The sequence below is a fragment of the Drosophila subpulchrella genome, chromosome 3L (assembly GCF_014743375.2).
Source record: "Drosophila subpulchrella strain 33 F10 #4 breed RU33 chromosome 3L, RU_Dsub_v1.1 Primary Assembly, whole genome shotgun sequence".
In the NCBI taxonomy this organism is placed as follows: Eukaryota; Metazoa; Arthropoda; class Insecta; order Diptera; family Drosophilidae; genus Drosophila; species Drosophila subpulchrella.
In genome coordinates this window covers 21,583,617-21,607,524 of record NC_050612.1, presented here as the reverse complement: position 1 = coordinate 21,607,524, position 23,908 = coordinate 21,583,617, and the positions used below count along the sequence as shown (strand labels likewise).

At 39.7% G+C, this 23,908-nt stretch overlaps 1 protein-coding gene across 4 annotated transcripts in view; it reads left to right on the top strand.

Annotated features, from left to right (window-relative positions):
* The window catches only part of LOC119552583, a 47,531-nt gene that overhangs the window by 4,592 nt on the left and 19,031 nt on the right, over positions 1-23,908 (top strand). The gene's annotated exons all lie outside the window — the stretch shown is intronic.

The window sequence follows — 23,908 nt, the reverse complement described above, 5'->3', positions numbered from 1 at the left end:
TGCGGGCAAAAATGGAGTCCTGCCCGGATTTACTTGTCGGAGTTGTGCCAGCTTTTGTCTGTCAGTCAAACATCCAGCTCCTCCATCGATTCGCCTGCCCCTCTGTCCTCAGTCCCCTGTCTTCTGGGTTCTGCCTGCCGCTCCAATGTGGCCAATGTTTATTGCATATCAATTAGGAGCCTGCCCAGGAGCAGCAGTCATTTGCTGGCCTGCCACTTGCAAGTTAGACACTTATTGCCACACGGAGAAAATTACATTTCTCTAAGTAGAAACTTATCCAACATTAGAGCTTTTAAGATATTACATCTTATACTTACTAAATATTATAATGACTGTCTCGCTTTGATATACCATACTGAACATGGGATACTATTTTTATTTTAGTTCTTACCAATTTAAATGTTAATATCTATCTATCTAATACAAGTGCTTTGATATTTTTATAAAGAATTACTCTTTTAACCTTAACCTCTTATTGCAAAAAATATCCTATTAACTCTTTTAGAAAAAAAAGTTAATTTAATATAATATATGTAATATGTTTTAATAAGATTTAATATTCTTAGTAACTTTGGTAACAATTGACTTACTATTTTTATAAACATAGACACACTCTCAAAAATACTTAGAGTATTTTTTGGACCTTAACCTTTAGCCTAAAGTTTAGTATTGCCTAAAAAATTAACTAAAATTTGTTTCTGTGCAGCAGGAGAGGATCAGGACCCTGTGGTCTAGGCAAAGGCCGCCGAACGTGCCGAACATTTTCGCAAAACTTTTCCAGAATTCAAGGATGCGTATGGCAGTGTGTGTGTGTGCTTGTGTTTGAGTTTGAGTTTTGTGCTGGGAATACTTGCGCCTCCTGCCTGTCAAAATCAACTTGAGCGTGCCATAATTTCCACGCCGAATGAGTTCAAGTAGAGCTGCCACATCCTCCGGGCGGCTTTCCCAGCTGCCCTCCCCCTCACCGCTCAGTTTTCCTCCTCCCCCCCCTCTTGAATTTTCCTGGGGCTGCTGCTTCGCACGTGTGCGCAATTAAAAATGCAGCTTGCGGTTGTCGGGCAAACAACCCAACCCAAGGCAGCCCAACCCTTCTGGCCAACCCAGAACCCCCTTTTAGCCAGCTGCCAACTGAATGCTCCAGTGACACACAAAACATAAAGAGACTTGAATGTGTGACGCACTCATTTGGCCGGCTTTTCAGTTCAATTTGTTGTTTGCCGTCTGCTGGCTGTAATTAAATTAATTCTTGCATCGGGACCACCGCGGCGTATACGTAATTTCAATTTCACTTTTTCCTAGGGCCGCCAAAAAGCCAAAAGAAAACGAAACAAAGCAACACCAAAAAGGAAAAAAAAAATAGGAAAATAGGGAAAACAGGAAAAACTGCAGGGCGAAGCATTCGGCATTCGGCAAGCAAATCCCTGACCTGATTTAGGGACTTCCCCCCATTCTCCAGCTGCATTTACTGGCCTTTTCCTTCGCTCTTGCAGCATTGGCTTTTGCTTTCCGTTTAGTTATCTCCAGCCGCCTTTCCCCGCTCACAATCTGCTGTTTACTTTTTATGCCAACTTTCCATTTTTATTTCGTACCGAAAAAAAAAAATGTCGCCCGTCTGTCTGCCAGCTGAAAAGCCAACATCCAGCCTGTGAAAATGCCCACCACTCCCGTATTTTCCCTTCCGTTCCACTTGCAAATGGCATTAGAACATTTCATTGCTCGGCAGCGCCAGGGAAACGTGCCCAAGACCAGGTCCTGACTTCGGAAAAGGAGTCTGGGCAGGAGCAGGATCCTGACTGTACTGCTGGTTGGGGTCTGGCCTGCAAAATGCCAACAAAATCTATTTTTAACAGCTTGCAGCATCGTGAAAGTCGCTGCGACGTCATGTGCCAACGATTAGGGTCAGCGGGAGAAAGTTCCCGAAGCGAAAGGGTATTATCTGTATTTTCTATCAGGCTGAATGGTTTAGAAAGCTTGGACTTGGCTATAGTAAAATAGAGAATAAAGTAATGATGTTAAATATATTTTTAAAATGTTCATTAGGGTGTATTGCACATGCCCTCAGTTGCTTATTCATCTTGAATAATGATCAATGATATTTATAAATTATAAATTGAATAATATAAATATTTTAATATTAATATTTATAAATTATAAATTGAATATTATTAATAAGGCTGTATTTTTTTGAAATGTTATTGTTTTTTTTTACTGCTTAAAAGGCATTTGTAAAAATCCTATCACCTACATTTTAGTAGCCTGAAGATACAATTATTAAAATTTTAATTATTTATTCTTAATCCTTATCACAACCACTAACACTAATATTTAGTTTATAATTGCAGACATTTCTATATGGTACTTTGTGGCATCATAACCTGATAATAGTAAAGAATATGCTTTAAAATATAAATAAAAAATGTATTTCCTTAGAATCTTATAGGTTTAACTATTAAATTCAACTAATTTGTTCTTAATCACTTCGCTAATATTCCGTAAAGATTTTCAGGGTGAGCTGGACTTCGCTCTGGTAAAATCCCAGCCATTGCCCCATTTATTGTTTTTCGCCGAGCTTTGTGTTTTGTGTGTTTTCCGCTTAGTCGAGTGCAAGATCAGCTAACTTCAATGGCCAGAGTCAGGGCTCCTGCAGCTGGGAAGCAGAATAGCAGGAAAGCCCGAGCAGGGCTATAAACATAAACTTGCATTATGGCCAAGCAAATAAAACTGCAGCCAAATGACACGTACAACTGCCACAGATTCGAGGATGGGGGAACTCTGTGCGATTTACTGCGACTTTGCTTTCGGTTTTTATTTTTGCTTTATTCTCGCCCCGGCTTTTTCAGGCCATCGATTTTGCTAGTCGACATTTTCCCTTGTTTTTCCGCCGGAGAAGAAATGGGGAAAAGTGTGTCAATGGAATTGTTGTTGTGCCGCTGCTATCTCTGCATTGTCAACAGTTTTCTTTAAAGCTTCGCCAGCTGATGATAATTTGTGGCTGCCAAATGGGGAGAAGGAAAATCATTTGTGGCCAAAATGAAAATGGAGTCGAGCTGCTAGCACACACACACACACATGTATATAGAGATATGTGTATCTTGTTTATAATTGAACGTATTGATCAGCCGAGAGGCCTTTGTCTTAGCAACAATATTTGGTCAATTTCTCGTGCTGATTGCATTGATTTGGCCATTTGCCACGTTGCGTATACGCAACGAGCCATAAAGACGCACATTATGTATGCCGAACGCACACATATGCAAATATTATGACTCACAGGACGAGCCAATAAAATGCAATTGCAAATTTATACAAATGTCCTCGTATTATTATTGTGGCATAAACGAGTTCTGGATACGACTCCTTCTCGTGTCGTTCGTCTCATTGTCGATGTTTTCTACGCGTGTGGCTGCCTACCAATTTCAATTTAATTGTTCCATCAAAGTATGAGTCTCGTTTTGGGTGCACTAAAAACAAATGTCTTCTATACATGCTTTTTTTACACAATTTAAGAACTAAGTACGATTTTAGCCTTACTATAACCAAAAAAAAATATAAAGCCTAAATGTTACCAACAAGAATATTAAAGTTACCTTGAAAAATGCGTTTTTATTTGTTTAACTAATAAAATGCAATATTTAAATTTAAAGATTATTAATTTTTCTTTTATATATAATACAATTTATTAACAAATAGATCAACATACATTTAAATTTGAAATCACAGAAATACTTTAAAATCCACTAACATATTCAATTAATATTTTCTAAGTGCTGCAGGTATTTTAACAACAATTTAAATCCTATACATGAGTATGTAGAAATGTTTTTTGATTTTGATTTATTGTCTTTCAAAGAACAACATGGTTTTATTTTTGTGTAAGCTTAATTCCACAAAAAGGCTTGCCTGAAAATTGTAGGCCTAAGGTTTTAAGACTTTTCAAAGATTAAGGCTTAAAATCACAAGTAAGGAAGTGAAAATATTTTTCCTCGTGTATCCGTGTGTGTTGTTCTATTTTGTTTGGCCTTTGGGAATAAATTATGGCTGGCATACGCAAATGCCGTCTTTGCCAGCTCCATTGGCCGCCTTTGTCCTCTGTTTATGTGTTATGTGTTTATTTTTATTTGCCAGAGGATTTGCCTCAAAAGACGTTGTGTTAATGGCGAGAGCGTATCCTTATTACGTATATCCTGTCGGATTGCCCCGGCACGTTCACGTTCCGCAGCCAGTTGGCTCTAATAAAGCTCCAGGACCTGCTCCGTCCACAAATCCCCAGCACCAGCTGCCCCATTACGCACCACGAAGAGGCGGAAAAACAACAAACTGGCAATGAGAGAAATTTTCTTTTAAACACAAAACAAACAACACACAGAGGGTCCTGCAAATAAACAAGTTTTTCTGTGGCAGATATCTGCCAGAGTTTTTTTTATGGCCACAAAACAATTTGCTTTTATTTATGATTACACGAAGCCCCAAACAGAAGCAGCTACAGAAATATTTATTTATTCGGTTATAAAATAAGCTCCACTGAATTTACAATTGAATAGCGGAAATTTTTTCAAATGAAATTCAATAAAAAGAGCACAACTGCATTTAAATCGAAATCAGCAGGCGGAAATGTGCGTTATGCAAAGTAATGCCGGAGGAGACTGCGAGTGTGTGAGTACATCATTTGCATCCGGTTTCCAGTTGCTTGTGTGTGCAAATATGTGTGTTGATATTTTTCCTTGGTCAGAGGACTCTTGTGCAAACATCATTGCCTCGACTCGAGCCTTTTGCACTCCTGTTGAACTCATTTCGGAGTCATAAAGTTGGTCACATTTAAATTAAAATTCAACTTTCGCACGCCTCGAGTGGCAGCAGATGCAGATGCACTGCATCGGGAGGTTGAGAAGGAGAGGGGGTTGGATCCCCAGGGAAGGACTCAGTGGGTGGCCGGTTCTGATGAGGCACTGCTCTACCGGGAAAACTCCTCGGACAGCATTGCCAAATTGTGTTTGCCCTGCTGATTGCCCTTAAACGCTGGCCAAAATGTTGGAATTGCAGTTGGAACCTCGGCTAATAATTGTCTAATTACTTTTAATGTTAACTTTCCAAGATTTTAAGAGGTTTTCTAGATAAATAGGGATTTAATGGATCTAACTGAAATAATTGGTGAGCACCAACCATAAAAACTAGATTTTTTTTGACCTGATTAAATGATTAAGTTATAGAACGGGTATATAAATACGAAATAAACTAATTTTTAAATGAGAAAAAAAGATAACGAACGCATAGTTTTATATGTCCTAGAAATATATAGTGGTTTCCAGAGATCACTACCTTGGGGTATAAAAACAATACTATTGTTTTTTACCATTTATATATTATAAAGTTTTGTTAAACACACATTTTATAAAGTTTTGCTAAACATGTTCTACTAAATTTCATGTTTAAGGAAAGGTATATTTTTTTCCCATCCCAATTAATCGCCCAACTAATTTTGTAAGCACCCCACAAGGATTACCCTCCAGATTCCCGATTGCACTTGCGAAAATGTCGTGCCAGCAAGCCCTGGTAATGCTGCACCATTATCACCGACCGAATTACTTAACCACCTATAAGTCGCATCGATTGGGGTGGCCCACTTCGCTTAACCCTGCCGTGGGCGCCACCCCAGCAAATAGGCCCCCTCGAGTGTGTGGGTGTGTGTGTGTGAGTGCGGCCCATGCAATATGTGCCTTAATAGCCTATCCAAAATCGATTTGGGGCAGCACTCGGATCGTCTAAAAGCCGCCTCTTGAAATGAAACTAAAGTCGAAAGACCCCACCCTGGCAACCTGCCACGCCCACAATTTCATTTAATGCATGCTTAAAAGTATGCAACGCTTATTTATGGCCACATTTTTGCATATGCGTGCAGGAGTGTGTGTGTGTGTGTGTGTGTCTTAAATCTGTGTCAACGGCAGCTGCAAACTACTGTACTACGTATAACCATGTACTATGGCTTGTACCAGAGGGCCACACCCCCATTTCTACGCCCACCTGCCTAGCACACATCCCCCCTCCCCCCCACCAGTTGCATATTTTGCCCCATTGTTGCTGCAGTTTCAGTTGTTGCGGTCCATGTTGTTGCATGTCGTGTTGACATTTTTGCGCGCCTGACATTTTCCTTTTTTTTCTCCCCAGTAATTCATATTCCACACCCACCACCTGCATTTACTGTATCAAATGCAGTCACCCGGCACGTCAACAGTAAAAAATACAAATTATGCGCAATTAAATTAAATACAACTTGCGTAGCTCGCAACTAAGGAGAGTGCAAATGAAATGCGAATGCGGAAGCCCGCCAATGCAATATGATAATTTTTATCCCCGCAATTTTCAATTTGCATTATTGAAATTACAGGAGCGGAAAAAAAGGAATGCAACTCTTTGAGCTCGGGGGAATTTGGTTTAACTTATATATGAACTTTAAACAATAATTCAGTAAATTCCCTTTAAGCTGGCAGCTAAAAAAAATGTCAATCATAAATCCCTGACTCTTATATTGTTTGACGTTTTAAACGAGTCGTTAAATCAGAACATTTATTTCCATTTATTTTCACTTGTTTAAGTGTTTTGTTCAATTTATCACTTTTCTTAACCCATGATTATCTCTTAATAAAACATTATTTCTTGTCATTTTGCGTTATATATTATTTCAGGCTACAATGCATTGCAATGTGCATACTTTTGAGGAAACACTATTAAGTTCTGGTTCCATTTTAAAGTCAATTATTAAAATGGAACCAGAACTGAGTTCAGAATTAGTTGCTTGGCCTGCGAGTACGCAAACTTTATTTGGCCCCCCTGAAGAGCACTTCCAAAAGTTTCCATTTGTGGAAAACATCGGCAAAGGCAACCAAAATCGATGGCATAATTCGCAAAGTGCGGCAACAAAGAGCACAGGGAACAAAACGAGAGTGGGGAAAATAGCAATCAGCATATGCAGAATGAATGGAACATAAATCCAGCACCGCCTCCACATCCCTGGCCAGTGCCTTTTGCATTTATCCAGCTTCTGGCATGCCTCAGCACCTTCCCAATCCTTCGAGGCGGGGAAAACAAAAGGATCTGAAAAAAGAACTCAAGGATACGCTCTCATCAGATCGCACAAAAAAAAGGACGAAGTAAAGTGGCGAAGTACTTGAGCAGGAGTCTCACATCGAAATGCAGTGTATGGGGCTAACAGCAGCGGTTGAAAAAGTAGTAGCGCTTTTTGAAAATGCAATATTCTCGTACAAGAGGATATATTGAACCATAAGTTAATGGCCTAAAGAAAATATAATTTTATTAAATTAAAAGAAATGATTTATATATTATATGTTACATAGCATTGACCTCGAGTGTTCGAACGTATCTGAAGAGCTTGCGAAGGATGCAGAACCGCAAAGCAAACATATTTTCATTTTAAGCGCTTCGGCGCATGGGAAAACTCATTAGAGCGCTGCGAAAATGCCCAAGAGCCCAAGACGCCGACTAAAAGGCTGAAAGCCAGGAATCCCGAAAGCCAAGAGCAAGGATATGAAATTGAAAATTTATAATATCCGCTCACTGGAATGGGTGCTTCAATTGCTGTTGATGTTTTCATGCGGCAAGTTATCTCTGTCTAGATGAAGTGCAGCCACTCGAAGTGCTGGCAATCGGGTTGGCGGGGGAAATGGGGGATCTCTTATTTTATTAAAAACTTAACAAGCTAAAAGTTGCCAAGTGCCAAGGAGGCGAGGAGTCAGCCATTAGACCCTTCGTTAAGTGTGTGTGTGTGAGAGTTGTCTCGTCGGCAGTTTCCGTTTCCTTCCCATTGCAGCGGCATTAGCAGCACTCAAGGACACTTTTGCCAAGCGGAAGCAGACAAGCAAACTTACCAGGATGCGTCCTGTTCCCCCAGCTGCATCCCGCCCTGCCCCCTAGAAAAATCCAGCATTAAGTTAATTTGCAACGTGCGCAGCTGAGGGCCCAGAAAAGCATGCTATAGTCTTCTCGACTGCCAATCCCCTTCTCGTGCTGCCCCATCAATGAGGTAATTCCGCGCTGATTTGCAGCGATTGGCAGTGCAGTCACGGCCCAGGACCACCCATCTCCAGATGGCTTCCTCTGGCCCCAGACAGCTGTCCTTGATTAGGCCATCACACACAATGAGCATCCTGCGAGGCGCCTTCATTGTGACATTATGTTGCAAATTGCAGTGCTACTTTGTCACCCGAAGGTCGTGCATCGAACTTTGCCTGTTGTTTATTGGAAAATTCCCGAAAATACCTTATTGGCAAAGTTGAAAGTTACAGAATATACGCAGCTTTATACGTTAGGTTAATGGATAGTCTTAAAAATATTATTAAGTTCTAAAGTTCGTAGAACTTTCTTTGAAAAGCACCTAAAAATATTTTATATGCAGCTATATAAGATAAGTCAGGTGGTAAGACCTTACTTTCACATGCATAAAGTCTCCCTCTTAAAGAATATATAATTAAATGCAAGCGTGCACTGAACTTTGGCTGAAGTTCATTGGAAAATTTCTACAAGTACCTTACTGTCAAGAATTTGAATGGGGAAATATACGCAGGAAGTTTACCTTTCCTCTTATATGCCGATAGTCTCATAAGACTTCTTAAACAAAATTTTATTGAATGCAACGCTGCCTCGAACTTTGGCTTGAGTTCTTTGTTAAATTACTAAATCATTTTACTTCCATAGTATATAAACCTCTCTTAAAAAAACATTATTATATGCAAACGTCTTCAGTTCTTTGCAAAATACTTCAAGTCACTCACTGCCTTACCTACAATTGGGAATCACAAATTATAAAGGAATGCATAAGATAATTCAATACAACAGGATGTAAGCCTTCCTTTTCGTATGCTTATCCCTAAAGTCCCATAAAACCTCTCAAAGAAATTCTTATTGAATGCATCCCTTATTAATTCAACAGCACAAACCAAAATCCCCTCAGCGAGACAAAGGAGCACATTCCATTTGCAGATTGATGACAATAAATTCGAGGACCTCCTTTCCCTGCTCCAGATTCGTTCCGCTGACTTTTGGGTAATGCTCGCTGACAGTTATGAGTGACAGTTGCAGTTGCACAATTACGACTTCCGCTGGATATTATCCATTAGGTTGATTACGGTGATTAAGGGGTCACCAATGCACTGTCTGTTTATCCAGCTCTGGGCCAATTGGGAAACAGAACGTGGCCAAATTGGGACAAGACGATGGCTAGAGTACGATAGAAGGAGGTAGATATTCTCTATGGCCACAACAACGGCGCTCGTGATGCGGAAGTGGCAACGCAAACGAACTAACCAAGAGCCACTTACTTACGGCCAAAAGCCACAGGAGTGGGCAGAAGGAAGGATCGGGGGTCCTTACGCGCCTTTTGCTATTTACTCAGTGGGAAAAAGAGGGTTAAAGGAAGTCGTGGGGCGACAAATGGCAGCCCGCGGGGCGAAAATGCAACTTCGCTGCTCCCAAAACAGCAGCCAACATACATACATACATCCATGCATAAACAGACAGCCAGACTTGGAGGCTGCTGCTCCATTTTGTTATGCACGCCGCTTCACACTTCCTGCTCGGCAGGATGACTCCTTCGTCCTGCGTCTATGCTCCTAGTCCTGGGAGTGCTACACCCTCGGGCACCTTATCAAGTGCCATTTTTCATGCCATGCTGACGTCCTCGTCCTCGTCGCTTTGTCAAACCACGAAGTTATCCATGGAGCCGTGAGCATATTGTCTTGACTTCGGCAGCGGATGGTGTCCTGGTGTCCTGGTGCTGGGTGGGCGTGCCAAAGTTCCCTCTTATCCTTTTTTATCACACATGCAGCGCCTGTGGATCCTGGACCGCACAAAAGCCAGTCGGAGCAGCGGGCGGCGTCCCAGCTGGATGCTGGATTCCGAGTCCCCGCTGCGGTGGCTTTGTCTTTGTCTTGGGCGCACGCAAAAGTGGCTTTGTCTCCTATATGCAGAGCGAAAAATATAGATTTAAGTATAGCCCCAACTGGACAATGAGAATGTGTTTGAAAGTTGGATAAGGTTGGAAGTATCTTCTCTACTGACAAAAATAATAATACAGCCTGCCAAGATCCAGAGGTCAAATATAAACCTTAAACCAGGTACCTTTCCATTCGATTTATAGGACTATTTATGGTTTCTAACAATTTTATTTTCCTCAAAAAAAATAAAAATCAATCATAATTATCGTTATTTATAGATTATATTTGTTTTGTTATATAACCCAAAAATAATATTTACAAAATTAAAAATTTAGAAATCATGGTGGTAATGGATGTTGTTTTTTTCTATAAAGAGCAATCCTAAGTGTTTGATATTTTGGCTATTATTTTGACTACAAATTTTATCCAAATTAAAAGAAATAAAATAAAATTGTTTAAGTCTGGATATTATCATTAATCTTATCCTTACTCCTTAAGAACATTTAATTAGAAATGAGTAAAAAAAGTTTGTTGTAGAAGTGATAAAGCTGAATATAATAATAATGCTGAAGATCTTGCAAATACCATTCTTATTATTATAATAATATTGTTTTTTGTATAACATGCCTAGTTCTCAACTGTTTTAAACTGAAAACACGATACTATATTTTTCCCGGTGATGGCTATTTGGAATCCTGAACGCCCCCGGACAATTTTGTTTGCCTGGGGAGTTAACAAAAATCGATGAAATAATCTCTGGCTAATTGGTTGAACGGGCAACTTTTGCTGGTGACTCCCGTTCCAGCGACTCTCGTTTCCTGGCCAAAAAGCGAATGCCCAGTTGGGTCCGTTTTAAGCATTGTTCAGCCGGCTGACCTCTTTAAACCTGTCGCAGCAGTGCAATAGCCGTTCCGTTCGCTCCCCGGAGACCCATTGCATCCACTCGGATGTGCTTTGCATGCTCCAGTTACTCCAGTGGCTCCTGCTCCTCCAGCTCGGGCTCCTACTCTACATCATCCTGCCACCCATGCAACTTTTCCAGCAACTCGAATGAGTTCTATCAGCACCTGCTGGCCTCGTCCGCTTGGCAGTTCAACTTGCAGCATTAAATATGTGGCCAGGAACTCCCAACTCCTCGGGTTTTATGGAAAAATATTACACGGAGATTTAAGTTTTTGAGTTCTGGCGCTTAGCCGCCATTTACCTGGCCACCAAGGGTTGAAGTGGGTTGAGAGTTGAGTGGGGCGTGGGGCGTGGCAGGGGGGCATGCCTCCTCTTTTAGCCATTGTTGTTGCCGTTTTGTTGCGGCTGACACAGATATTATTGTCTGAAATCGTGTGTTTCTGCTTCCCAGACGGGGACTTCCTCTGAATTATTTTTCCGCCATTTTCGCTTCTAATTTAAGTGAAATGTTGTTTTGCCATTGTGGTTTTGTTTGTTTATACATATTTATGTGTGCTTTGCGGTCTCTGAATCTACATATATTTTCATATTGTGATGCTCTCTTTTTTATTTTTCGGATGGCTTCACATATTGTAATTTCTGCTGCCAGCCTGTGCATTGTAATTATTTGAAGTGGTTTTATCTTGCTCTCATGTTGGAAGCGATTAAAACTGTTTAAGGTTGGGAGAAGAGTCACCAAATTATAAAATAAATCAAATATATTTTCAAGTTCTGTAAAAAATTTGAAATGTTCCAATAAACTTGAATCGATGTCGAAAAGAATTTAATAAAATATTCTCAAATTAAATTCCTATTTTATGGTGCAATAACTTACTCTATAAAAAAATGTTATTGAGCAAATATTTGATATTCAACTATGACAAAATACGGATTTTAGACGACATTGTCGGATTTGTTGGGCTTAGAAAATTCGTATTGGTATCAATTTGACATTCGTGATGGAAAATTCACAGGATGCAGTTACCTGAATTCCTGAAAGACAGCCAGCGTGGGAAGTCGCACAGGTGATGTCAACGAAAGTCTTTGGGATTTATTCAGCAGACACATCTCGTTTATCTGGCAGAACGAGTTCCGGAAATGGTTTGCTACTCCAGGCCAAAGTGAATTTACTTGACATCCTATTTGACACATTTCTCTTTTACGGATGTGAAAATATTGGACTAAAATCAAATTTATATGAATTATAGACATTTTTTTACTTTTACACACATGACTTATTAATAATGTTTTAATTACTGATCCTTAGAAATCTATAAATCATCTTTTAAATTCAATTGATTTTATTTTGCCATTTTATATTATTTTTATTGTCACTTAAAGTTTCCATCCCGTTTATTAAGTTATGAAATTCTCACACATTTATTTTATAGCCTTTCGACAGTTTAATCTCTTTTTAAAAACAATTAGTTAAAAGACAGAACTTTAGTGACCATTTTATTAGCACTATTTTATAATTCAAAACTTCACAGACAATAATTTTCTTCTCTTTGTTTACTATGCTTGCCAAAAATTTATTGCTTTTCATTTAAACAACTGTGAATTTGATTTCAATTTCCATGATAATGATATTTAAACTAAATTAAACTAGCAAGGCGACAATTTATTTCTTTTCAAGTTACTCAGCCTATTAATCTGAAAAGAGTGAAATTTAGTAATGGTTTCAATATCAATGGCATGACCATTTTATTGGGGAGAGAGTGCAATTTGCTGCCAAAAATTTCCTTTCAGTTGCTGCAAAGAAATTCATGGTTTGGCATTTCCGCAATTTTGAATGCCATTTTATGGCCATAACTCAAGCGGCAGAAAGTGCAGTTTGTGGCATTGTTGTTGACCACAAACTGCCAGGGAGCGTCAAGCTGAGTTATGGTCAACGATCGCATCTGGAAGGCCCCCGGGAAAGCCCCGGAAAATCCCCACACCCCTGCCTAATTCGCAATGATTGCGTGCGTGCGTGCGTGAGTGTGTTTTCCTGATTGATGGCTCCACTTGGCGCAAACTAAACGGATTCAAACGGCCCTACCCTTCCCCTGTAATTCCCATTTTACCATTTTACCACTTGGCCAAAAGAAGAAGATGCGCCACAGCCGCTGGTAAATTGCTTTAGCCATTTTCCTCATGCTTTTCCGGGATGCCTCACTTTTTTCTGCTCGTCCATTTCGGTGCTTAAATTTAATTTCCCCTGTGCTGCGGGGCCAGAGCTTTTGAATTCGGTATTTGCATTTTCCGGTGCGAGACGAGGCCCAGTTTCCTTTTGGCTCAGTTAATGAGCTGAGTGAGTACTTACACAAAATTAAGTGTTGTCCCACTTCAGTCTTCGGCTGACTTGAGGGGGAAACTCACACACGGACACAAAGGAAATGGAAATGGAAAAGGAAAAGCAGCATCGCACAACACAAACAAGAAGTCGGCAGCGACAACTTGAAGAAGGAAAACTTGCTCCCGTCCTTATTCTCATTCTCAATCTGAAGTTGGAGCTTCAAGTCTTTTTTTCCATTCCATTCCGGCCTTTCCCCTCGGTCTTCTCTTTGTGGAAATCATCATAAAGTTGGAGATAAGTTTTCTCTTTTCATTATAAAAAAAAAAAAAACAAATATTGCTAGGGGATACCCTTTAGTTTAAAGCATTCTATGCATATCAAAAATAGCATATGTTTTTATATTATTATTATTATAATATTTAATACATTTATTTGAATTCGTAATATATTATTTATTTATTTTTATATTTTTCTTTTTTCATTATAAGGATATACCTACTGTTTCTTTAAAATTACCATAATTAACTAAATTGATATTTAAAAAAAAGTTATCGATAAAGAAACAGTATATGCAATACCGTAATAACATTTCATAGATACTAAAAAAATTGCTTTAGCTAAAATCTTTATTTTTGATAAAAATAAATATAAACTAAAATATATATTGCTTATTTTATTTTTATATCTAAAATAAAAAGACATTTACAGATATAGTAACATTAAACAGCAATAAAATATATTTTGAATGTACAATTTATATACTTTTATTTCTTTTATCATTGAGAAAAGATTCAAGCTTACTTTTTCCCATAACTAACCTCTTTACGAAGGCAATATACCTTTGTTACAGGGTATTAAGGGAAAATACGGGGAAAGCGGGCAGTGGTTGGTCACAAGGGAGAGGAAGGAGGAGGGAAGATGGGGAATCGGTCGCAACGCGACAGGAAACAGGCTTCAGCGACAGGCGACATCGGCAACAACAATTGCGAATGTTTGTTGTCGTACATGCGTGTGTGGGTGGGTGGGTGGCTTAGTTGTTGGGTGGTGGCAAGTGGGGGTGGCAAGGAGGCCTCCTTCTGAGTAGGGCACAAACAACTTTTCGTTGTTTGCCTGACAGTTGGGCCCGTGTTCTCTTGCCCGCCCCCTGATTTTCCGCCCGGTGTCAGGACAAGCTGATGCCCCGAAAAATTTACAACATTTTAGGGCAGTTTACAACACTGGGTGGCAGGCTCACCGGCACACACTAATTCAATAAATGCACGTGGCCAGGATGCAGGACACGTAGCCCAAAAAGTTGACATAAATCTGCATAAAATATTCGCATATGCAAAAACTTCCATCACCAACGCCGTAAAAGGAGAAGCTTAACTGGCATGTTTGCCAGCTTGGAAAAAAACATGGAGGAGCAGGAGGATGGGGAGGGGGGATGTGGATGGAGGACAGAAGGTGGCTAACCAAGGATACCAGGCTCCAGGTCCTGGGCTATCATTGCAAATGCAGGTCCTTTGCCGAGCATTATGCATGACAGCCATTGAGAAATCTGTAAAAATTATGCAAATACATTTCACCAATCACTTAACGGCGGAATGCGGGGACGAAGAAGGATGCTGGATGAGTTGAAGGATCCTGGATGACGAAGTGGGGACCTTTGTGTGTGTGTCTAAGGACATGCATTGAACACTTTACCGGGTAGTGAAATGCGTGAGCTGACAGGAAGATGCAGACATCACCGAAATAGACGATGAGGGGATGAGTTGGCAAGAAGACATCATCGTGACCCTGATGATTTTGTTGAACTTTCAGCGAGCGTCGTTAACCTGAAAAATGTTTGCCTTCCCTTTCGCCATTAGTTGTGTGATCGGAATATATATTTGAAGAAAATGTATTTACTACTTAACTGAACTGTTTGAAGATATCTTTTCATTTTACTTACTTTAGAAATATGCGAAGAAGATTTTTACAATGGAAGCTCTTTACACAGAGAAACTTGCTTGCTAATGATAGGTAACCTTCTACTATATTAATAAAATTCAAATCTATCAATTGCTTTATAATGATTTAACTTAATCTTAATTAAGAATTTAGGCTTAAGAAAATTAACTTATTTATCAAGATTACCTTGTAAAAAAATATATATTTAAACCATTAATTAATCTTACAATATATTTTTGAAATATATTAGGGTATGAACGCCATTGTGTAGAATAAACTTAAAATTTTTTTGTTCTTCAATTCTTTTTAGTGCATCTAAGCACCTGTCATTTTAGCAGAATAAAATAAAAACTGTTACTGTACTCAGATGTCAAATTGAACATTTTATTTGCCTGCTCCAGTTTAATTAATTTGGAAAGTACCTTTTTCTTCTTGCCTCGAATCGGCCTAATTAGCGATAGACAAGCACATTTTGCACTCCCTTTGCCGTAAACTGCTTGTCCCAAAATTACGGCAAATAGCCACCTCGCCTGTGAGCATTTTCCTCGCATTTTCCCTGATTTCCCCCCGTTTTGCGACCACTCCGCAGGAATGACAGTCAGCAGGCCAAGAGGGTAAACAAATTCAAGGCGAAATTGATGACATGGCATGCCAAGCAAACAGCACACACACACACCCACATAATGAAATGTCCTTACACACACACTAGCACACACGTCAGCCGGCTGACATTGCCGTCCTTATCGCCGGGAAAGTCAACGTTGAAGGAAAAGCAGCTACCCATTTCCCATTTCCCAGCGCTGACAATTTTTACAGAATTTGGATTAAGTGGACTTTGCTGTCGACATGCTAGCGCAGTTTTGACGAGCAGGCTGCCAGTTTTCCGGAGGAAAGTTCTTGGTTGGAAAGTTCTTTTCCCACTTTACCCACTGCTTTGCATGCCGACGTGTTTGCCCAGGAAAAGGTGGAAAAGCGGGTGGAAACTCGGTCGATGGGAACAAGTTGACATTTCCTTGGTGGCTGCAAATATTTGCTTACGTGTCAATAACCCGGCCAGTGATTTATTTCATATTTGACTGGAGTCCTGGTCGTCCTGCAGGATAGTTTCCACGCTGCGGCTGTCATTGACATTTGATATTCATTGTCAGTTTCTGTTCGGTGTGTAGTTTTTCCAAAGGGTATTCCTTTATGCCCGCTTTTTTTATGTGCGCGCCGTCATACATTTTTCATGGCATACTTATGAGGGCAAAGGCCCATCGGCAGACGCTTTTGTCCTTAAAGCCACATAAATTGTCCTCAAAGGCGGGGGCTGCGGGGCCGGCGATATGGAAAGGTACTTTGCAGCTGTTCCAGGCGAAAAATGTTCAATCAAGCGTTAGGGACCTTATCGCATACACCGAGAAAATGGCTAAAGTTTGGAAAAGTATTTGAAGGAAAACATGTTTAAGCATGTTTGAGGCTAAGCAAAGTTTGTCTTAGAAAAGGGACTAAAAATAAAAGTTTTTAAATATACTTTTCTTTCACTAAAAGCAGGAACCATTGGATTCAGAATTTGTATACCTGGTTATGTTACGAATTTTGAAAGCTTTTAAAATCAATTTATTTCACACAAATTGTAAGTCCTTTTTTCTCCGTATGGGCTTAAGGCTATATATGTGGGCATCATCATAACCTCTGCTGTCTGCAGCTTTGGCTGGGATAAAAAACATTCCTTGCCTGATTTGATTTAAACGTTTTACTTCCACAGACAGTGGAATGAAGAGGGAAAAGCCGGAAAAAATGGCTGAAAAGTGGGGGTCGAAGTGGAAACACCGCGAATTGGGAGAGCCTGGTTCGACATGGTTTATTCATGCAGCAGTCGCATTATGCAAATAGCTCGAGAGCTAGCACTTGAATTTCGATTTTTTTTCTCAATTTCTATTTCGATTTTTCTTTGCCATTTGTTGCAAATTCCAAACGGCAAGCCACTTCGCGCTGGAAAAGTTGAGTGGTGCCACTTGGAGTACTTGCAGGGTGGTGGAAAAAAAAAGACAAAAAACGAGGCTCTGTGGGTGGACCATTCATCTGCCTTTGGGCCAAAAGTGACTAACGTTCAGCGGCTTCTTTTCGCCATTGATTTTCGGCACTTAAAGGGAATTACAGCAGGCCCGAGTCCCTCAAATCCACACCTTAACCCGCACAGTCGAAAATTTGAATAGAAAACAAATTACTGGGACAAAAACAATTTTGCCTTTAAGTAAAGAGAAGCGAAACATAATTTTGCACACACTCACACTCGTCGGGAATTATGCGACATTGCCAAGTTGCTGGGAAAATGTTTTCCTTCCCATTTGCCAACGCCGGCAGATGTGAGCAGGCATTGTGACAAATGTTTAGCAGCTTCGAAATACAAAATACAAAATATGACAACGCCTCGGTCTTCATTCTGATTTGAATATTTAGCATTGGGGGAATTCTCTCAGCCACCATCGCCATTTGCTAGGCCTTGTCTTGGATGTTTTGCAAATGCACAAGGAGAATATTCGGAAGATTTGAGTTAGGAGAACTTTTCGTTTTGATTTATGGGAAAAGATGAATAAAACTTTAGAAATACTAGAAATTATTACCTTAGACAACGTCTCAAACAAAATAGATTTATTCTAATATTTAACTGTGATACAAAAATGAACAGTTCTTATGCTAATATTCAAATATCTTAATATTAATTTAAAAATGATTAAGAACTATTTATTGTTTAATTTTGTACAATTATTATTTATTTTATAATAATAAAATCATTCTATGTGATATTAAATACTTAAAGACTAATGTAATGTGTACTTCTAAATGTCAAATGTTTTTACACTTCTCCATAGTGACTGTAAAAATGAATTTAAATGGGAAAGCAAACAAATCTGAATTTACTACGGTGCACAAAGTGTTAGACAAATTATAAAAAATACTAAATATATATATAATAATTATTTGCAGTGCCTGTTTTTTCCGTACACATATATGTGGGTCGCGCATCCTTGAATGCCTACAGCTCACAAATCCTAGGCACGCACATCAGCATCAGCTCGGCGTCAGGCTGCCATCATCAACTTAGGCATTGTGTTTGCTCTTAACAAAGGCAAAAGTAATTCATGCAATGCGCCCGGAGAAGAATCAACGCACACATTCTGAATATTTGCTAAGCAAAATAATGGCGAAAACATCGGCGGCATGAAGCGGAATCAACCGGAGAGTTGAATCGTTGATGGCTCTGCAGATGGGCGAAGGACGAGGGAGGCGGTCTTGACAGGCGACAGTCGACAGGCCTGACATTTATGTCGGGAGCTGTCCCACCCACTTTCCATAGCAGGGAATTTGAAATTAATGACATATGCACAAGCAGCCGAGATTGGAGGCACCAACTCCAATCGATTTAAACGCATATCAATCAAAGGTTGCCAAATTTGCCAAGGGCAATGCCAATATTTACCCGTCATGCATGGAAAATATCGGAATTCATTCAAAAGTAATCATCGAATTCAAGTCGGACAACACGGCGTATGCTCGATTTTTCACATTTCAACTATCGCTAAATTTTTAATTAAAAAGCCAACGGCGAGGGCTAGTATTTTTCTTTTATTAATATTTTATTTGAACACGAATAGGTTGGCGGTGTTTTTTATTTATGCCTACAACTGTTAGACATATTGGTCATGCATTATTGAATTGAATGCGGTGATTTTGTGGTGTCGAATTAAATATTAAATAGAGTTTGGTTGCCTTCCTTTTGGCTTCCAAAAAAACTAATGACTATATATCGTTTCACTTAAATTATTCACTCCATACGTGCCTCATTAGGTGGGTACACACTACTCTAAATTCAGGCACTTAATGCCCCCCATTAAATACCCCATAGCTTTTGTTCGGAAATCACTATGAAACTCTCAAATGAAATCAAATTTCCCACTTCCTGTCCTGCGTCTGTCATATTAATTAGCATCCCATTTCGAATGGCAGTCCACCCGAAACTAAAAACTAATTATAAAGCCGTGTCATTGGGAAAGGCCCGCCATTCGGGCCATCAAGTTTTCCTGAATTTCGGTGCTAATCGAATTGTTGAAACGCAATGAAACGAATGTCATTGGAGACCGAAAGAGTCCGTAGACCACTGCCCCAGTCCCCAATCGACAAGAACCCCCCATCACAGCCAATTCAATTCATATTCATTCCGGCCATCAAATGACGGCAAATGACAGCGAACAATGAAATCAAATTAAAATACACTTTAACGCCGCGCCGAGTGAATGACAATCAAAGGCTAAACAATGGAATGCCACCGAATCGATTCGAAAAACGGGTGGCCCGAATGACTGAAACGATTTTGAGTGCTCGCATTTTTATTGCCGAGTGACAGCCGAAAGGAAAATGCCATCAATTTTGGCCGAAAATCCCCATGAAGGCTTCAAGTGTTGCGTGTCGTTCGAGTAATTAAATCCTGACATCTCAAATGTCCATTAAAGTGAGCTTAATTTGCTCATGTGCCAGCTTTATGACTTCCCAGAAAAGTGAAAAATAAACGGGGAAACCGGAAGGAGTAAAAGGTATTACGCTGAGTGTGTTAAGTACAATAAAATAAAATAAAAACGGAAGAAGAATAATAATGAATTAAGAATGTTCATGAAGAGTATGTAAGTAAATAAAAAGAAAATGTAGGTCTTATAGTTCTTAAATTACAATACATGAAATACTTTTTTTAAAAGGGTTTTTCCAGCAATCCTGGACTGGTTAAAAATGTTTAAAAAAAATTGAAATAAGTTTAGACTTAATTATTATTCTATGAAAAACATTTGTAACTCATCAAGTATTACTAGAAATCAAACTTTATAATAATGATTGTTACTACATTATCAATAAACTATAAGTTCTGCCTATCATATCATTTCTTATTCATGAAAATTGGTACACCTGAACTTTTTCTTGGCATTCGAAGTCCCTGAGTTTATCCAAATAAATGGATTTCCTTTACTCAGGGTATTAAAACAATCATATCTTAGTACCCTTTTCAATCGGATTTCTTCCACCTAAAACAAGCAGCTTGCCAAAAGAAATGAAGGCTTGCAACTCTCCTTCTCGAGTTTCATTAGCCATGTTAGGTAAACAAGCACGCCCGCAAACAGAGGCTCCCAGCCAGGATTTTGGATCCGGAACTCGGGATCTGCAGCCTGCGTGCCACTAAGCGGCTTAGTGAAAGTACTTGGCGAAGAAAGCAGAGAAGGGCGACAAGGAGTATCTACATACATGTGAGAGCCTTTTTTTGCCAGCGAACTCGAGATGATGAAAGTCGCTTTGGTGTTTAAATAACTTTGACGCGCTTTCTGCATACACACATATGTGTACAAAACACACAGACATCCAAGCTCCTGTGTGGCATTTCCGGTCGTAATGGCGCACACATTGCCAAAAGAAAACTTTGATGACGTGAGCTTGAGCTTGACGTGCCGAAAAGAAATTTGACTTCTTGCAAAGGGGCAACTTGGGAATACTTGTATGCTGGCGCTTAGCTCGTTACAATTTGGCCCCATTGCCAACTTCGAAGTAACCCCAAAACGCGATTCTCCGCTGGCTCCAATTTGCGTCGACCAACTTTTCAAGTTTCGTGCGATACAATTTGTCTCGCCTTATTTTTCGGGGCCAAATTGCTGCAATTATCATGTGGCATTTTGGCTGCGAATCGCAGCGCTAATGAGGCGTCTGGGCCGGCATTGAATGCATTGAATGCATTGAACCACAGGGGCCAGAACGCCCTCGCATATGCAACGAAATTTAAAGTCTCACGCCCACAAATGCAGGCGGTGTGCATGTGTGTGCGTGTCTGTGTCTGCACTTCCCTTTCCGCTGCGCCATTGAGGAAAACTTTGAGAAGGGAAAATCAGAAGGAGGAAGCAAAAGGGAAAATAAATGACATAAGCAGAGAAAACATTTGTATGATCTTAAGTTTTTTATACAGTTTTGATTTAACGTGATGTTTTTATACAACCTTAGAAGATAAGTCCAAATAAACAATAAAAAAATATAAAATTCACTTAGAAACAGAAATATACCTTACATTAATGCACAATCTCATTAAACTTTAATATTATTCTATAACAATTTGTCCTATGAGGTATTCTAGGAATATAACCTTAAAATTTTTTTTGGCAACTTACCTTACATTTTAAACAATACATAACTTGATTAATTGCTTTACATATGTACGTAATGGCAAACCTTTGTAATAAATACAAGAAATTTGCATTGGGTCATCCAAGTGGATTGGGCTGTAGATTCTTAGTTTCAAGGGAGTATCTTCATAAATATATAGATAATTTTTTCTTCAATGCGAAAATAGGGAGAATACCAAATAACACACAGTTTTTTTCGGTGCACCGGGAGTTAAATTCCATTCCGGTTTCCCACAGAAAGTTCCAGGATGAGCAGGAGCCAGTGCCAGTGCTCAAGCAATGATGATAAAGACGATGATGACTACCGACAATTCCAACACAGCGGCAACAGTAACGACAACTGACACCAGCCGTTGGCTGCAAGGATTCTCGAGTCCTTCGGCACTTTTTATGTGCAACTATTTTGCATATGTGGAGGGGCTGGCTGGCAATATTGCCCCGCCAAATGTGGGGTTACGAAAGTCAACGTGGGCCGCCAAAGGGGGCGGCACATTCGCACATCCCCAGTGCTTGACGAAAGTTGATATCGACGCTATCCCTTTGAGATCCATTAAAGCGGCAGCAGCTCCATATCCATCTTCTGGCTCGTAAACAGATAGGGGGATGGCTATATCTGGCTGTGTGGCTCCCGCCTGATAAGCCACTGCCGTGATGAGATGACTTGAAAATAGAAAATAAAAAGAAAAACAGCTTCTGTTTACCCTCTCGGTTCGTGGAGAATCGCAGCAAATAGCTTTGACATTGAGTTAAGGGGCAGCCATTTGAATGAGAATGTTTTGCTTTAAGACAGCCCATTTGGCTGAGACAAAGTTGGCCACATTAAAACTTATTAGCAATTTAATGCACGACTAGACAGCGTCCAGTTTTCGTCTCCTCCCCGGGGGGATTACTTTAGCACTGCACGATTTTGTGGCGAATTTTACTGACGCCAGACTTTGTAATGGCCGAAATGCAGGGCGAAATTGGAAGGAGTGGCTGCTCGACCATAAAAATGTTAAAAACAACATGCTGACTCCTCTACAATCGTCACAGGCATATTGGCTACAAGCAAGACTCCTTAAAAACACATAAAGCCTTAGATATGAAGCCACTTGACTTCTTGTAACTTGGGATATATGTCGATTTTTTATGAAGAAAATTAATTGGAGTGATATGACAATTTAAGAGCTGATTTAACAAATGTTAAGTAAAGATTTGATTTTAAAATATTGTTGGATTTATCCCATTTTATTTTATAAAACATTTGGTTCATTATCAACATAAAACATAATTTATTTAAAGCAAGCTCTTTAAACATATTGTATAATAAATATATTAACGTTCATTTAAAATATAATTACTTCCAAAAATGGGAACATCCATTTTATTTTAGGGAACACCTCTGAATTATGTTTTTTTTGTGATTTTACTCACAATGTAAATTTTTATGACTGCCGAAGTTTTGCAACTAAATTGTAACATTTTTACACATGATTGAAACAATAATAAATCACTTATCCGTTTATAACCACATAAACCAGCTCATTTATCTTGATGCGAACCCGCTTCCAAAGCCAATTTGTTGAAAAAAGTTTATTGGAACTGACTTTACTGCACTTGTCGGGGAGTTTACCAAAAATTGTCCCCAACTGCCGGGGAGTTTCCAACTCCAAATCCATATCCCAGTTCCCTCGAACCCAAATAAACCTCTGGTATTTTTGTGTTCTCTTGTGCAACAAGCTGGTTGGAAAAAACATGGGCATCAGTTTCCGTCTGGTTGCCGGCGTCATCTGCTGTCTGCTGACGCCGCTGAATTTCAGAAAACGTCCCAGAGATACTATGCAGACCTCATACAAAAACCTGCATTCACCCATTCCATTAGCTCGTCTGTTCCATGTCTGAGCGTCTAATTTAAAATTATGCAACTACTACTGCTTTTTTTTTTAGTCTCCTGCTTTTCCGCGATTTTTGCTCTATAATTTCCCCGTAGCACTCATTGACTTGCCGACTCTGCGGCATGGATGTTGGACAGTGTTTTGGGGTCATGCGTTTGCAAGGCCCCCAAAACAACGTTCATAAATCATTGGCAGAGGCGGCGGAGGGCTGTACTAGAGCTGTTGTTTTTCTACTCATCGTTATCACTGGCAAGCTGCAATCGACAGCCCCAGAAAAACCCCTTTTTCGCTGCACCGAAAACACATTAATCAATTCCGACCGACTGGCGGGCCAGACCTCCATGCATACATATATATATCCATTGTGTAGAGTGGATCGTGGAAAAGTCGGAAAACAAGGACAAAATGAAACCGTTACACGCCCAGCGAGCGGAAAAAAAAAGGAAAATGCCACAAAAAATACTCGTAACTTTCCATAATGTGCAACGCGCGTGAAAATTCGTCCTTAGCTCGGCGTGAAAAATATGCGAGAAAGTCGCAGTGAAACCGAAAAATAAAACGAAAAATTACAAAAAATAATAAAAATACTAGGGGGTAAAAAAACAAAAACATGAGAAGAAATTGTTTACGCTGCAAATATTTATGATTTTCATTGGTCGTGGGCCTGGCCGCATCGGGAGAATTTATTCCAATGTTCGAATACGACTACTGTGTACGCGCAGCGATAAATATTTGCCCATAAAT